The 12,398-nt window shown below is 35.4% G+C and overlaps 1 long non-coding RNA gene across 4 annotated transcripts; it reads left to right on the forward strand.

Annotated features, from left to right (window-relative positions):
- The first annotated feature begins 9,059 nt into the window (after positions 1-9,059).
- Positions 9,060-11,438, forward strand: LOC149672200 (uncharacterized). Of its 4 annotated transcripts, XR_016367177.1 has the most exons (5): positions 9,061-9,223; positions 9,334-9,442; positions 9,681-9,855; positions 9,930-10,016; positions 10,923-11,438. It is a non-coding gene; the product is annotated as an uncharacterized LOC149672200 (long non-coding RNA). The 4 variants fall into 4 exon arrangements; XR_016367175.1 differs by having other exon boundaries at positions 9,060-9,223; positions 9,681-10,016; XR_016367176.1 differs by lacking the exon at positions 10,923-11,438 and having other exon boundaries at positions 9,067-9,223; positions 9,930-10,475.
- The last annotated feature ends 960 nt before the right edge of the window (positions 11,439-12,398 follow it).

Here is a 12,398-nt window from a genome sequence, read left to right on the forward strand (position 1 = left end):
CTTTTCCGTACTTAAGAATTTCTTGGTCATAACTCAGTCTATGGTAATATTGGCTGAGTGTGTTGCGACGGCTCAGATGACCCATACACTGAAACCACTGGTGATTATAAAATGCCATATATTGGGAAAATAGAGGAAGGGAGGGGGTGTCGGAGTTAAATGTGACCTTCTTGGCATAACTAGTAATGAATGATTTGTTTAACCATATTATTTCCGCGGGAAATGAATATAACAAGTCTGAGAAGTATTTCTGTTTATGTGATCTTTACCCTTTACCACACAGGATAAACTTTGTTGCTTTGTCTTAAGTAGACGACATTCACTCTAAACGACAGTCTTATCAACAACTTAAAACAGATTTAAACTTTTTTTGGTGCAAACTTGAAAATTTGTCAAGCCAGCAACAATTAAAACTATGTCGGTCAAGATGCTCACAAGTTAGTGAGTATCGACACGAAATCCCTTCAAAATAATTAATTTCATGATAAAATGTTTTCGGAAAATGTAATTGTTCTTGAAAAAGCGTAGATATGTAATTTTTTCAATTAATTTAGAGGGACTAGGTCGATTAACAGTAAAATCAGTTGATTGAATTAAATATTGATTAAGGATTGAGTGTATAAAAATAACTAGAAAAAATTTCAATATCTGAAACTTCAGTCAATTGATAAACCTCACACATATCGTTTGTTTTTTCGGCCTTGGTCCAAACCAAGACGTTTTTATATAATATCTGTCGCTTCAGTCTTAATGTAATTAAATTTTGAGTAATTATGTTTTCTTTACCGCTTATTATTATGTCCAATTACGATGGTCAAAACATGTATCTAGCAGGGCCCAAACGTTGCACCTTCCGCGTGTTAGGCGGACGAGATAACCACTACACTACACATACCTGGTAATACTGAGATTCCTAAGAGATCTAGCTTATTATTATGTCCAATCACGATGGTCAAAACATGTGTCTACCAGGGCTCGAACCCGGGACCTTCCGCGTGTAAAGCGGACGTGATAACCACTACACAATGAATACTTGGTTACTCTGAGTTTTCGAAGAGATCTAGCTTATTATTGTGTCCAATAACGATAGTCAAGTCATGTATCTACCAGGGCTCGAACCTGGGACCTTCCGAGTGTAAAGTGGACGTGATAACCACTACACCATAGATACTTAGTTATTTTGAGTTTTCGAAGAGCTCTAGCATTATTATTATGTCCAATCACGATGGTCGAAACAAGTACTTCTGTAATTAACTAAAATTAACATACTTAGACTTAATTGTTTCTGATTAGACTAGCCGATCGCACATCCTGAATACTTAATTGTTAAATTAAGAGTATTCCGAAAAGTAACTTCGCTCTAGTTTTTCAGTTAGAGGTGGTTAAATATCACGAAAAACCCCATGTTAATCTCCATAGGAAAATTGGTAAAAGCATGTGAATTTTGATTTAACGTTACAAAAGAGTATCAAGTCATATCTACAAGGGCCTACCGGCCCTGTAGAATTTAGAATTAAGAGGTAAACACTAAAAAAAATAATATATTAATTATTATTTATTTTTAAAAGACTTGTGATATTTAATTAGAAGGGGGTGGAAAGTTGAAAAACCCTGCTAGGGGCCCTAAATCTACCTTCAGCCTATACTGAAAAAAATTCAGGCGCCGCCACCCAATCCTCGGGCAGCTCGTAAGATTTTTGTCGCGTCCTCTTTGCTGCAGTACAATAAAATGATTCGCGCCTCACTAGCGGCCAGTTCTTCAAGACCACCATCAGTTTGGTTTATTTCCGAGGCTTTCAAAGTAAAGATGTCCAGAATAAAGTACCTGTCAAAAAATTAGTATAACTATAACCATTTTCAAAAACATAATTAGCACCCGATGACTTGGCAAAAATCTAAGTCCTGATGACAGGTAATTAATTCCCAGGACAAACCACTGAAATTTTGCAGGGACGTTACTCTTAATTAGTAGGCACACACAAAGAAACATTTTCCAATCACCGCCATCTTGAAAAATGGCGGTCAGTATTGAAAAAACCTTCTAACTAACGCCCGTGCATTTAAACAGATTTATTTAATATTTAGTACACTGGTTACCTATATCTTATAGACGGGCTTAATGACTTTTGGGGTTCGATTTGCAGCCATCTTTTAAAATGGCGGCCCGAAATCTAATTTAAATGTCCGAACGGGCTGACTGGCAAGTGGCAACCCGGGTGCCTTTGCTACTATAGTTATTAATAAAACTTTGCTAATTTCTTTAATGCTTAAAGGATTGTAATGCACGGTAGAAGATAATCAAGCTACAGAAAAAGGATGCATAATCTTTTTAAGGTCAATGGACCATTTCGATGGGACTAATATTGAAATTTACATATGAAAGAGGGTTTTTAATTATCTTTCCATGCATTTCTTCCCCAGTAGCACAAGCCTTCCGCATAACAGTCGGTTAAAGGTCGAATAGTCGGTTTACGGTCCAGTCAGCTGTACCATGCTTATTCCGACACTTTTCCGACTCATGAAGCCGACTACTGACAGTTGGAACAGAGATGGTTTAAAGTAGGCTTGCCTACCGTCTAGAAAATTCCAACTTATTTTTTGCCAATTGATTACCGACTCTCTCGCGCTAGTCGGTATTGTGACGTTTAAAAAGAGTAAAATTAAAAGCAAAGTTATGCTTAGGCCGTTTAGTAACCGACATTTATCCGACAGTTGGAACTGAGATCGTTTAAAGTAGGCTTGCCTACCGTCTAGAAAATTCCAACACATTTTTTGCCAATTGATTACCAACTCCCTCGTGCTAGTCGTTATTGTGACGTTTAAGAAGAGTAAAATTAAAAGCAAAGTTATTCTTAGGCCGTTTAGTAACCGACATTTATCCGACAGTTGGAACTGTGGTGGTTTGAAGTAGGCTTGCCTACCGTCTAGAAAATTCCAACACATTTTTTGCCAATTGATGACCAACTCCCTCGCGCTAGTCGTTATTGTGACGTTTAAGAAGAGTAAAATTAAAAGCAAAGTTATTCTTAGGTCGTTTAGTAACCGACATTTATCCGACAGTTGCAACTGTGGTGGTTTGAAGTAGGCTTGCCTACCGTCCAAAACATGTAACCCATTTTTGCCAATTGATTACCAACTCCTTCCCGCTAGTCGGTATGGTCACGTTTTAAAAGAGTAAAATGAAACCATGCACGTCATCATCGAAGAGGGCGCTGCTAGTGCGAAAGCAAGTTAGCCTTTCCAGTATCTCTGACGCGACTGGGTCGTTAGAATGTTTAAACGAGATTTTTGTGGTCGAAAATGATTAGTTATAGGCTTGCTAACTTTTAATTTCATCGCTAAGGTTCTTTGTCACACTAAATAAACTAGAAACGTCTTCGTTTGTCACGTAAGGTTTGAATTACCAGTTTTATGCATAAGCCTTTGCTTTTTAACCTAGCTTCTCATCTGCTGCGAACCACACCCCTATAAAGTGAAACCAAAACTTAAACGTTTATGTCTACCTTCAGTTTCTTTGTTTGAATATAAAAGAAGCAAGTGTTTTGGGGCGCTTGGAGTTCAAAAACCTTATATATTAAGTATTTTAGAGATTTTTGGTTGTGAAAATAATACTGAATTCCAAAATAGATCTCAATTTGTTTTAGTTTGAGAATTTTTATGCGGTTTCAAACATTTTAAGAGAAAAGTGTGTCAAGTAATACCATTTAGAATTGTATGTTTTTCTTTTTCCTTAAAAAATCTGTAAGTGTATATTTTTCATTAAGATTTTTGTAATTTAAGAGATAGTAACTGGCCACATCGAAGATATTATTAATGAATATTAATAAATGCTTTAATTGATGTAAATATTATACTCGCCCTGAAAAATTTTACTTTTTGTTAAAACCAATTAGCTAGGCATCTAATATTTCCATTCGACTAGTCGTGTAATATCGAATACATTGTTTAATATTTAAAATTGTTATAATTGACCTGCATGTTACTTGAAATATTCAAAGTACAAATTCTTAAGTGTTGTTCATTGAAAATGTATTAAAGAAATTTCAATACTAGGTATCAGTATCCTTTACTATAAGCGAATGAAGCCTCGAGTTAAGGCTTGATCGTGGCAAAAGCGTCGGACCTCTTGCTGACAGGCGGTTAAGTCGACTCTCAAACGTGCTGGATGAGGGTCGTATTTCATTCTTGTCGTAACAGTCGGTAAACCAGTGGGCCGTCGTCCAACCGGGCGGGCACTTCGATTCTCAAACCCTTACTCTACCAGCCCTTTACCGACGATTTACCGTTCCTATACTAAAAAGCCGCGAAATCGTCGGATTGAGCGCGGCTTTAGGTAGGCATAATGACGCCGACATATAGTCGGCCAACAGTCGTTTTATAGTAGCCTCAAAACAGTAAGGAAACCGGCGGGCCGTCGTCCCTCCAGGCGGACATTTCGACTTTCAAACTATTACTCTCCCGACTTATTAGTGACTTTTTACCAACTCGTCGGTGACACACAAAGCCGACCATGTAGGCCCTACGTCGGCAGTGCTACTAGGGTTCTACTTGGAATATTTCAGAGCTCATTTTCTGGGTTTTTCCGCTTAAATTAAAGGGGAGGAGGTATAGAAACTGTCACCCATGACGTCATGCATAATTTATTTCAACTACGTGATATTGATGTAGCTAGCGACCCGTGGAACTACTCCGGCGACATATTATCGCCGAACTGGGGTCAACGATGGTCCTTTATTATGTGAATAGCCAATGACTCGCGATGAAGAAGGAACAGGGGGGAGGGTTTGAATAAAGTTTTAAGCCCTTCCCCTTACCTTCAATTAGATAATAGTAAGGATTCTATGGCCTCTTAAGGCGGATGCACACATGGGTTTGGGAGCGGTAAACGGAACGGTAGCGGCAACGGCCAACGGAGCGCGTCAGCGGAAAATCATGCACACGTACAGTTTGGTTTGACAAGTCGCTAGCACCAACGCCACCGATTTCCATAGATATAGGTGGCGTTGTAGGCACAAAATATAATGAAAACCAGTAGCAGACGAATACTTGGGTAAAATGGATTCCCATTATTTGACCTTGAGACGAGGAAAATTATTATTAACTTTCCTTGTTAATAATATAAACAAGAGAGAGAGAACCAAGTGGGTTAAAGGTATATTTCTCAAGAGGCGGCAACAAGGAGACTTCCAAATCCATATTATACACTATATACGGACCGCATGTAATTATGTAATAAAATATATATATATAAAATAAAAATATATATAAATAAATATAAATATAAAATAAAAATATATATAAATATATATAAAATAAAAATATATATAAATATATATAAAATAAAAATATATATATAAAATGTAAATATATATAATAATAATATATATAAAATAAAAATATATATATAAAATGTAAATATATATATAAAATGTAAATATATATAATAATAATATATATTACATATTATATATTATTTATTATATATTATATAAATACTATATTCGTCTGCTTTCTAAAGAAACCACGTGATCGTCTGAACTGTCATGATTGGATTGCGCTTCTCCGCCTTTCCGTTACCAGGCTTGGAAATAAGGTTTATTTCTGAACTAGTCCTCCGGACCAGTGACCCCTGATGTCTTAAATATGAAACTGGTCCCGGGACCAGTGACCCTTCCCCAATTTATTTATCTACTGGTCCCAAGACTTGTGGTCGTTCTCTCGGCTTAGGATTGTATACACAACTGGACTCCTGGAGTCGAAATTTATGTTAAAATGGAAAATAATTAAAGAGGTCCCCATATCAATTTTTCATAAAAGTAGGAATTAATCAACTAGTCATTGGGACCAGTGACCCTCGCGTTTTGAATAAAAAAAGTGGTCCAAGCTATTAATAAACTGGTTTTTGACCTGTAAACCTGTCTTATTTCTTAGCCTGTCCGTTACCTTCGGCGAAAATAGAAAAATATCCTATTCTCGTCAAGGCTCACGAGCGGCAAGCGGAACACGGCGCGGCATGAACCGAGATGGTTTAGCGCATGCGCGCCTTCGACAACGGAGAGCGGCAACGGCTCAGCGGCGTATGTATGCATCCGCCTTTAAAGATTTCAAGTAGAAGAAATCCATGTATATTTTGTAGAAATATGGAACAGATCAAAGAAACACTTATTCATTACTCGGCAGTGCCCCTGGACAAATGACCACTATAAAAATAGCTGGGTAAGTTTAAAAATTAAATGCTTGGAGGGTCTGCTGGCCTTGTACTCACTCAATTAATTAAAAACGATCAAAGATTAACCATTTTAAGCGGCCAATGTCCAATACCTGGGCTCTACTGGTCAAATGTCCAGATTAAAAAAATCCCCAATTCTTAGCCTGATACGGCAACATTTTTACTCAAATTAAGTGTTCGTCTGATCTGTTCCACTCTTTTGTAATAAATAGAGAAACCTTTAGTGTGGACCTTTGGGAGTTTGATAAGGGAATTCAATGTTTTTCCAACGCCCAACTATGAATTAAGGCTGTAAATGAAACGAATATAATTGTAATTGCAAACTCATGTATTTTTCAACTAATGCGCTCGGTTATAACCGTATACGCACTCTTGCTATATTTATTAACGTTCATTTGTGTTATCTACCCTGACTAAAACATGTATGTGACCCAAAATATACATTAGTGCACAAACAGAGAACTTTCACTTATACTTCAAGTTTCCCAATATGCCTTGCGTCATGGAAACTTCTCCAATACCTTTACCATAACCCCATAACAAGCTCCATAAGTAAAGATATGTGGGTTATTTACCATCCGTAACTTACCGGTAATTTACCAAATACCGCATTATAATTACCGTTTTGTATCATACCCTAATTTTACAATGGTAAATTATCAAACAGTTTCCAAATTTTGGTGCTCAAGCCAAACCGTTTTGATTATAACTAAGCGTACTAGACTTCCAGAGACTATAAAAATCAACGCCCCCTACTTAGGAGTCCAGTTTTTCCTCAATTACCCACTAGTTCGTGCTGTTTAAAGCACTTAAACGAGGTATAAACATATACGATCATAAGATATCTTCCGTAAGTTTGACACTGGTCAATAGGAGTTTCTCGTGAAGTGACGTAAGTGAAACGTCATAGATTCTAGTAAAGCGAAGCCTGGTGAAGCTCTCCAGCTGCAATTCTCTAGCATTACGAAGTATAGTTAGTGTCATACTTATGAAAAATATCTTATAAACTTATGATATAAACTCTAAATTGCTCACACTTCAACGTGTTGTAATTATACACGACACGGGAAAAATTAAATTACCAACAGAACGGTAATTAAACTTTTCAAAAAAATTTAATCGGTAAATTAAGTTACTGTTTCAAAAAAATACGGGAATTTCGCATCAATATCCATAACTGGATCGCCATAAGTGCCCAGATAAAACTGCTTAGGTTTCCGGCAATATCCACCACAGGACCGCCCTTCCTACCCATTTCACAAAAGGATGTGTGCTCGTAGAAAATATCCTTTCGACCCATACTTATGTTGAGTGTGATAGGGTTATGCAGAGCTGTGCTAATTAGCTGACAACTAATTGAATTAGAATTAGCAATTAGGGAAATATTTATGAACTAATTAATTAGCCAATTAGCAATTAGACATAGAAACTAATTCAATTCAATTAGAAATTAGGCATTTATTTATCAAACTAATTAATTAGAATTACTAATTTCTAATTAATTACTTGTCTAATTAAGGTAAAAAAGAGACCATAAGTAAACATAAAAGTTTAAAAGTGCCCATGGATTTAGTACTTTGGTAATGCAAAGTTTAATGTTTTAATGTCATTCAAAAACGGGTACGGAAGCCATGAATTATTCTCGAAAAATGAGACAAGCCTCGAGCCTTCCGTCATGTTAAAATTTGTCTCATTTCTTCATTTTCTTCCCACAGTTCCTATAATGGACCCCTGAGTAGTAAATACATGCGCACTGCTATTAATTCGAGTAGGTAAAACAGTCGAAATTTCGAAATGGGGCAGTTGCGAACTACGAAATTTTCTACTAGTACTAGTATTCTCTCATGCTTGAGGAGCTGAAAAATTTAGAGTAGCACTAAGGTTTCCTCATCGATATAATAAGGCTTTTTCATATTCAAATAGATGAATCAAGAGTTAATTCCTCGATTTTTTACAACAAATTGGCGTAAAAGATTAATTGAAAATTCAATTAGCTAATTAGTTAATCCTAAATCTAATTAAATTTTAATTAGATAATTACCTTTCCGATTCATACTAATTAATTAGAATTACTTCTCAATTAGCACTAAGGTAATTAAAATACAATTACCATTTTCAATTAGTAAATTTTGCTAATTAATTAGGAATTCAATTAGCTAACTAATTAATTAGCACAGCTCTGGGGTTATGTTAATGAAATAAGACACGCGAATATCTGCGTAGAGTGAAATAATCATAAATATATAAAGCTGTACGGAATAGATTAAATAAATATGAGTATCAAATTAAATTGGCTTAGTATCTTTATCGTCACGCTACAATTCTGAGAGAGCGATTGCTCTCTTAGATAAGACTTCATACTGCTCTTAATGTATAAGGAGGGTTTTTTGTTTGGATGTAGTTTTTTTTGTATTGTATTAATTGTTTTGAAAAAAATCCACTGAACTAAAATTCGGACCCTTAATATGTGGTTAAAATTTCAAAGAGATCCCTGCATTAGTTTTTTTTATAGAAAATAATGTTGCTAAGGGTGGTTTTCATTTCCATAAAAAATTAAGACATTTTGGCAAAAAAAGGGAAATTTTCCCATAGAATAACATGGGAAATGTTTGCTGTGATGGCCAAATTGACTCGAGCATTTTTTGAAGACTATTTATTCGATAGGTCTGAAAATGGTTTTAAATGAAAGGTTGAACATTAAACTGGTGCCTTTCGAAGTTTTATTGAAAACAATTAATATTAAGTATTACTTTTTGTACTTTTAAGCACATGCTTAAACTTACGACCTTTTATTCTGTTGGACTTACGTGTTTTTGTCCTGGCTAAAATCATAGAGAAACGTACTGTTGGACTTACGCTGTTTTACCTCTAATAGAAAGACTGAGCGAAGATTTTTGTTTAGACAACGCGTGTGGCTGTGTCGAGCTTAAGGCGAATTTTTTAACTTTTCACATAAAAGAAGGGGTTAATTCGTCCTCATTTTATTTTAATTTCGTAAGTTAAACCTTATTATAATTTAATACAAAAGAATTTAAATTTAGGATTTAGCCGATAATTTTTAAATTTACTGATTTCACTAAGCCTTGGTCAAAATTTAAATACAGCTGATTAGCCTGATTGTATGTAGAGAGAGACTAGAGACCAATTGGCCGTGTTACGTGCGTTTTAAGATGTTTCACCTGGTGCCATCGGCCAACGATAGCCGCTAATTAGGTAATTTGTTTAAATTAAATCAATTATGCTATGATTTTATGCTTTGTTTATCTTGTCAACATGGGTAAGAGTAGCGCTAGTTAATTCAGGATACCGTTATCTAATTTGCTCAAATCAGGGTAGAAAACAATGTGCTCTTTAGTACACATGTGCTTTTAGCCGTTACCGCTATTTCCATATCTCCATTGAATTATTAAAAAATGGCATTTCTACCCAAATAATTGAAATATTTAATTAGGTAATGCTTTATGGAAGACCACGCTTACTACAGAACCACCAACGTAACATCTTTGTTTACATTGTAAATTATTAAACACAAGAAATAGCACTGCCGTTAACGGTGATTTTCCAATGAAATAATTAATGACTGCACACCTTATTTGACAGCTGGTACACATTAATAAACTGTAGAGGTAAATTTTACACCTTAACTTAATGATGAAACCTGTGGCTCCGCTAACTAAACGTTGGCGATATTTTTTCAAAGGAAATAATGACAAACAGAACTGTATAGATTCTTTCATTTAATAAGATTTTACATTCGCATTACTTAAATTCAAATTCTACATTAAAGGTAAAAACCATTGCTGTTAATTGAATCTCTAACATATGTTTTCTAAATTTCAACATACCAACGTAGCTCTGGCAATATGAGGTTGACTTTTTTAAAGTCGTTTATAACGCGATGTTTAATTAAATGATATTAATTTTGGTTTATGTTAAATGTGTAAACAACTGTTCAGTGGTTACATTTCTCATTTCTAATTATTTAAATTCAAAGGGCTGTATTAACTTTTAAAGGTGAAAACAATTGCGGTTCCGATATACGAACATAGCTCTGCTTGTTTGAGGTTGCATTTTTTTAAAGACGTTTATAATACTATTTTGTTTAATCAAATGGTATTAATTTTGGTTTATGTTAAATATGTAACACACTTTAAGTCGCATAGAAGAAGTAATAAACATTTGACAGCTGACTTGGCCAGTCAGAGGTAAACAAATACCGGGCTGCCAGGCTGTCTCTTACAAAACAAAGTTGGCCATTCTCGCTTATGAGAAATGTTTCCTTGTCATATGCATCTATGTTTGGCCTGTTAGGAGTCCCAGGACTCCCGACTGAAGTGAAGATTTCTTTTTCCCGGAGCATAGCCTACTCGATCACGCGCAACACGTCGCAAGCTGCTTGCGCTATAGCGCGAGTCAGGGTGGGAAATAAAGGATTTTTTTTGAACTGGACATTAGGCCAGCGACCCTCCTGACTTGGAATAAATAAACTGGTCCGTGACCATTGACTAGAGCATGTCGTCTGCTAAAGAACGCAAGCTGCATCCGCTATAGCGCGAGTTGCCTTGCGTTGTCGAGTGCGTGATGGGGTGGGCTATGCCCGGAGTCCCAATCCACGAGATTTCAAATACCCACTAGCATAGCCCACTCGATCACGCTCTCTTTTTTTTTCTCCGTTTTATTATTGACGAGCTAGGGCTATAAATAGCCATACAGCTCCAAGTGGACAAGATTACAAGTTACATAGAAGAAAAACAATGTACATGAAATAGCTGAATAATCCCCAAATCTCTTTTCCCCTGCTAAATATTTTGAAGAGGGCACTTTTTAGGCGTATTAACAATCTTGGATCATCTTTGTGGACGTTTAGGGTAGACCTGATTATTGTGTTTAAGAAGGTTTTAAGCTTAATATAAAACAGACGTTAGTTAATGTTACAAAAAAGTTTGAAATTGACAATCTCGGATCGCCTTTGTAAAGTTTTAAGGATATCTGAATTTCATATTGGGCTTATGAAAATTTTGAGCTAAAGATCAAACGGACATAAAGCAGAATTTTTAAAAATTGTGTAAAATTGTCAATTTTGTCCTATTTGTGGAATTTTTAATGGGGTAAAAAATTGTATTACGTTAATTATAATAACAATGCAAACTTTTTATGATTTAGGTTTTTTTGGAAGTATCATTATAAATAAATGTCTGATTGAGCTAAAGTTATGATCCCCTTTATATATGTTTCTGCTTATGTGCAGAATTTGAAAATGTAAAACAGTTTCTTAACAATCTTAATTAAAATGAAGACTGAAGGAGCAGATATTAATCAAAAATGTCTTGATCAGAATCAAGACCTAAAAAGTATCGATAAGACTGAGGTTATCACTTGACTGAAGGATCAGATATTAATTTTTCTTTTTTATTCAAACTTAAAGGCATGCTTAAGAAACAATACAACGTTCCATTACCGTTTTCTGTAGAAATAACTTATTTTACTGGTAATCAATTTCAAAAATGTACTTATCTCGGGTTTTCGGGCACAATTCCATTCCCCCAAAACATTTTATCATTACATTAATTACTTTTGCGAGTTAACATGTCAAAATAAGCTTTAAAACAATAGAAAACTAAAATAGCGGTCTGTTTAGCCATGACCAAAACCTTTGAAAGTTTCAAAAGTTACAACAGGCACCCTTCCGAGACATGTCCTGAACAAAATAGTGCTTAACCCGCTAATAGTACGACCAGGAAGAATTGATGTAAGCTGTAGTTGAAATATCATCATGTGCGACCTGCGGCACTGAATATTCTCTAACCATTGTTAGAAACTAGAGAGAGAAATAGGGGAGTAGCATAACCACGAGTAAAAATCTTACTGTACCTACTGAATTTTCCGCCATTGTTTTAAAATGTTCCACTGCGAAGCATGCCGGGCACAAAAGGGGGGAACCTTTTAAAACTCAATGTCATACACGTACTATCTCAAAAGAAATTAATGTAATGATAAAATGTTTTGGGGGAATGGAATTGTGCCCGAAAACCCGAGATAAGTACATTTTTGAAATTGATTACCAGTAAAATAAGTTATTTCTACAGAAAACGGTAATGGAACGTTGTATTGTTTCTTAAGCATGCCTTTAAGTTTGAATAAAAAAGAAAAATTAATATCTGATCCTTCA

Source organism: Phalangium opilio, unplaced genomic scaffold (assembly GCF_054372755.1).
Source record: "Phalangium opilio isolate 3A_F unplaced genomic scaffold, DU_Popi_V2 ptg000054l_1, whole genome shotgun sequence".
Taxonomy (NCBI): Eukaryota; Metazoa; Arthropoda; class Arachnida; order Opiliones; family Phalangiidae; genus Phalangium; species Phalangium opilio.